General features: G+C 40.0%; 1 pseudogene; it reads right to left on the bottom strand.

Moving 5' to 3' along the window:
• LOC105978402 overlaps positions 1 to 4,648 on the bottom strand; it is a 14,077-nt pseudogene extending 9,429 nt beyond the window's left edge.
• Positions 4,649 to 5,864: the final 1,216 nt, after the last annotated feature.

Raw genomic sequence — 5,864 nt, 5'->3', positions numbered from 1 at the left:
TTGCATATTATAAAGGTGTGCTTTATGTGTGCTTTGAGTATTATTAAAAACCAAAAAGTTGGGATCCATGTACATCCATAGAATAGAATTCCAAGTCCCAAAATATGCCTACAGATCCATGAGTCAGCTGCTATTTGACAAGGGTGCTAAGACCATTCAATAGGGAAAGAAAGTCTCTTCAGTAAATGGTGCTGGGGAAACTGGAAATTCCACAGGCAGACAAACGAAACAGGACTCAAGCCTCCCTACACACACACACACACACACAGACACACACTCACTCACTTCAAAATGGGTAAGGATTTAAAGTGCAAAGCAGAACCATAAAATTCATAGAAAAACAACTAGGGGTCAATGGTATCAGGTCTAAGTTTCAATGCTACTATAATAACAAAAGCACAAACATCAAAAGTCAAATGAAAGAAATGAGATCTCATCAAGACTAAAATGTTTCTTCATCAATAAGACTAACAAAAATGTGAAAAGATAAGCATTGACTAGGAGAATATCTTTGGGAACCATATATCCAACAAGAATCTAAAAACCAAAGTATGTCTAAAACCCTAACAACTTAACAAAAAGACAAATAACCCAATTGTTATTAGGTACCATCAAGCCATCTGTCTGTGAATTCTATTCTGTTAAGATATATAGGTACCAACCTTTTTGTTTTTAAAATGATCTTTATAATATTCAAAGCACACAGAAAGTCATGGCCATTAAAAGAATCCAGTTTTGGTGCACCATTACTCACTTCTTATACAAAATTGCACTGTATGGCAAGTGTGTCTGTAATGTATGCTGTGCTAAAACAAAACCCCCAATGGCGGTAAAGTATAGGCTTCTATACTGTGAGCCTGTCTATGTATAGTCTTTGGGGAAAAGTCTGAGTTTGGGGAAGTCTTCCTGTTATTTGTAACATTCACAAAATGGTAAGTTCACTTGCATTCTAAAATGGAAATCATTCACCTGGAGGTTGCTGCTTTGTCTAGCCTAGTTTGACTGAATCAAGAAACTGTCTTGTCAAATGGGGTACTGTATCTTGGTGTGTGATATTTGTGTATAGTGTGTGCCCTCTGCCACAGAAGGCTACTGCACACACTTGAGTGTTACATTTCTATAGACACTGGTAATGAAATATGTATTCAAATGCAAGAAAAAAAAGAATCCAGTTCTGATGCACAGTGAGTTTATGCACAACAGAACCCAACACTGCCCGACCCTGCACCACCTTCACCATTGTTCCTGTCCCTGAGCCCATTGCTGCAGCCATATTGTCAATCCATCTTCTTGAGAGCTTTACTCCTTTTCACTGCCCCTCTACTTTACCAAATATGATGTCCTTCTCCAGGAACTGGTCTCTTCTGACAACATGTTCAAAGTATGTAACATGAAGTCTTGCCATCCTGTTTCTATGGAGCACTCTCATCTTGCTTTTTCCAATACAGATCCTGTTACCAGTCCATGGTACTATCAGCATTCTTCTCCAGCACCACAATTCAAATGCACCAATGTTTCTTCAGTCTTCTTTATTCAATGTTCAACTTTTTAAAAAATCATTTTATTAGGGGCTCATACAACTCATCACAATTCATACATACATCAATTGTGTCAAGCACATTTGTACATCCGTTGCCCTCATCATTCTCAAAATTTTTTCTCTCCACTTAAGCCTTTGGTATCAGCTTCAATGTTCAACTTTCACATGCATATGAGTCCATGGAAAACACCATGGCTTGAGTCAGGCACACCTTAGGCCTCAAAGTAACATCCTTGCTTTTCAATACTGTAAAGAAGTCTGTGTAGCAGATTTACCTAATGCAGTGTCTTTTGATCTCTTGACTGCTGCATCTATGAGCATTGATTGTGAACCCAAGCAAGACAAAATCCTTGTCAATTTCAAACTTTTCTCCATTTATCACGATGTTACCTATTGGTCCAGTTGTGAAGATTTTGGTTTTCTTTACATTGAGTCATAATCCATACTGAAGGCTGCAATATTAGATCTTCATCCGCAAGTGCTTCAAGTCCTCACTTTCAGCAAGCAAGTTCTGTGTTTTGCATAATGTTGTAAGCCTTCATCCAATCCTGATGCCACATCATTTTTCTTACAAGTCAGCTTCTCCAATGATTTGATCAGCCTACAGATTGAATAACTATGGTGAGAGTATACATCCTTTCCGGATTTTAAACCGTGCAGTATTCCCTTGTTCCGTTCACACAACTGACTCTTGATCCATGTACAAGTTCTGCATGAGCACAATGAAGTGTTCTAGGAATTTCTCAAAGCTATCCTTAGTTTGAATGGCTTGACATAGACAATAAATTGTCAATAAAATACAAGTAAACATCTTTCTGGTATTCTCTGCTTTCAGTCAAGATCCATTGGATATCAGCAATGATATCCATGTCTTCTTCTGAATCCAACCTGTACTTCTGGTAGCTCCCTGTCAAAGTACTGATGCAAACATTGTTGGATGATCTGCAGCAAAATTTTACTTGCACGTGATATCAATGATATTTTTCTATAGTTTTAGCATGCTTTCATCTTTCTTTGGAATGGGTACAAATATGGATCTCTTCCAGTCAATTGGTCAAATAGCTATCTTCCAAATTTCCTGGCATAGATGAGTAAGTGCTACCAGTGCTTCATCAACTGGTTGAAACATTTCAGTTGGTATTTCATCAATTCCTAGAGCTTTTTTTTTTTAGGATGAAATTTTGGGTTCTTTGTTATTTACTCTAAAGGAGCCCTTGTAGCGCAGTTTAAATTTTTTTTAATTAATTGGGATTTCACATGTATATCATTTCATAGTTCAATCACGTCAAGCAGAATTGTATAATTGATACTACATTGTTTCCAAACATTGGTTTTCTTCCTGAATTTGTTGACATCATTTCCCTTTTATCCCCTCCCTCCACCACCACTGTTCCTATCCCCACTCCCAAACCATTATTCTACCTGCTGTCCCTATAGGCTCATCAGTCCTGAGTTTTTTATACCCCCAAACAGAAAAACATCTAACACACCTTCAAGTGCATGACCTTGATGACATCACACCTCTGCGGTACACCCAATATGAATGCAAAACAAATAAAAAATACAGAAATGTTAAAAACCAGATCAGGACCAGCATGTATCAGAGCAGGGATCAACTGAAAAATTTTAACTGTTCAAGTTAGATTTATGCCTTTGATCTTCTATACTCATCTCTCCAATGCCCTCTGTTTATTAACCCCTTTCCTTCCATCCCTCAATTGTGGATAGAAGGAGTTCTCCAGATGCTTGTTTCTCATGTGGTTCCCACAAGTGAATCTTGGGCTCCCACTGTCATCCATACTCTTCTGCAAACCAGATTCTTACAATTTAAGCTCTGATACTATTCCCTCCTTCGGCTTCTGATTATATGATTTACAATTCTTTGGTGACTGATGATGGTGTGCTTCTTCCATGTGCACTTAGCTGACATCTCTCTTAGGTGACTACTTGTTTGAAGATAAGCCTTTAAGACACCAGACACTATTTTATCTGATAGCCCAGCACCATCTAGTTTCTTCACCACACTTTGCTATAGCACTATATCTTCTGTGTTCCCTTTCTTGAGGGTGAGTATCACGCAGGACCATGATGTAAGAACTAATTGTTCTTTAGTTGGCGCTAGGATTTAGTGTGAGCCTCAAATCCATTTCTGGATCTATGCTTTTTTGTTTTTCCTTTGCTTTCAATTTATTATTACTTGGGAGTTAATACATATTTCATATCATTCCGTAGTTCAATCATGAGCAGAATTGCAAAATTGCTACCACAATCAGTTTCTTAACATACTTTTTCTTCCTGCACTCCTTGACAATGTCACCCCTGTGTCCCTGCCTCCGAAACCTTTATTCTACTTGCTATCCCTATATGTTCATCGATTCTGAGTTTCATTTACCAGAAAACACAGAACACAATTTCAAGAGGGTAACCCCCAATGGCATAACATCTCTGAGATATACCCAAATGTGAGCAAACAAAAAACAAAATGAAACAGGTTTGCGGGCATACGACCTATGTTAATCCAGCATATAGGGCATTGATGTAACAAGACCTTGTTTGTCTGCCTCCTGACAGTTCACCAATCTTGGTACAGCTGTCGTCTGCTTAGAGCGGCGGTTCTTAACTTGGGGTTCGTGACCCCTTTTGAGGTTGAACAACCCTTTCACAGGGGTCGCCCCATTCACAACAGCAGCAAAATTACCGTAATGAAGTAGTAACAAAAATAATTTTATGGTTGGGGGTCACCACAACATGAGGAACTGTATGAAACGGTTGTTGCATTAGGAAGGTCGAGAACCACTGCTTAGTGTCATTTTTGACTAGTGCTTTCATCGCGGCTTGCACGTCTTCCTTCGTGCTGTCAGCTCTTGCTCAAATGCTACCTCTTGAAATGGTCGAATGTTGACTAGAGCATTTGTTGTGTCTTCTTTTGATGCTTCGGCATCCTAAGCTGTCAATCCCCCAAAAGACATGTGTTGCTGGGTGTGGTCAAGTCAGTTCCAGTTCAGAGCAACCCTATGAACAACAGAAAGCAGCCCGGCCCAATCCTGCGCCTTCCTCACCTTTGTTCCGATGTTTGAGCTCCTTGCAGCAGCCCCTGTGCTGATCCATCTTGTTGAGGGGCTTCCTTTCACTGCCCCTCCTCTTAGGGGAAGTGTCTAATACAAAAGCTCGACACCAAGTAGGCTAGAGAGGCATGGGAGGTTCTTGTCCTGTAAATCTTGATTTTAAATTTTTGATGGTGGCGAAAATAAGCACGTGATACCAATTGCCAGTACAACTTCCACATTTACAACTTAATGACAGTGATGGCGTTTTTCATGCTGTGTCACTATTATCGGAATGGTTTCCTACGTAGTCCACCACTAACAACATAAACTCAATGGCAGAGTTCCTGGTTATTCACTGGGCTGCTCACCATGAGGTGAATTTCAGTTGGGTTTGGTATGTGCTCCCAGCGTGGTTCCACCTGCGCCCTTCCACTGGGTCCTGCTTCAACATACGCGCTGTTTGTGACACAGCTGACGCAGGTGGCCCTCTGCAGGTGTGCAGAGCTCTCTCTCTCCGTGCTTTTTCCCTCAGAGGTATTCTGCTCCCATGTTGCCTGGGCCTGAACTCACCACTGTCTCTTCAACGCAGGACAATCCCCACCCTCTGCTGGGTTCCTCTTCCCTGGGCAATAGTCTGGAAACCCTTTAGGCAATCATTAGGGGCAGGCATCATTTGGCTCTTCTTTCAGGAATCACTGTCCTGCACTGTCTGTTTATTTGTTTGTTTTTCCCCATGTCTGGAAAGCACTGTTTCATACATTTTGCTTCTAGCTTTTTAGTTGTTTCAAAAGAGAGAGTAAATCTGGCCCCTGCTACTCTATAGTGGCTATAAATGAAAGTTAAATGTTTTTAATTTAATATGACCCTAAACTTAATTAAAATGTGAACTCCTTGGCCTGGTAGAGCTTGATCAAGGGCAATATAACCGAGAGGAATTACTGAAACGCAAATGAAGGGTGACCATGATAGTGGGACAAGAGGAAAGTAAAAGGAAATAGAGGAAAGAAATAGGATACAAAGGGCATTTACAGAGGTCTAAATACAGGCATGTACATATGGAAATATATTTATATATGAAGATGGAGAAAATCTATGTACATAGATTTAAAGGTTTAATATTAAGGTAGCAGATGGACATTGACCCTCTACTCAAGTACTTCCTCAACGCAAGAACACTTTATTCTCTTAATCTGGCATTCCATGATGCTCACCTTCCTGACATGATCTCTGAAGACAAAGCGAGTACATAAGCAAACTTGTGAAGAAAGCTGATGGTG

Source organism: Echinops telfairi, unplaced genomic scaffold, assembly GCF_000313985.2.
Source record: "Echinops telfairi isolate 266 unplaced genomic scaffold, ASM31398v2 ScPeMD7_2;HRSCAF=8, whole genome shotgun sequence".
NCBI lineage: Eukaryota > Metazoa > Chordata > Mammalia > Afrosoricida > Tenrecidae > Echinops > Echinops telfairi.
This window is presented reverse-complemented; position numbering and strand designations above follow the sequence as displayed.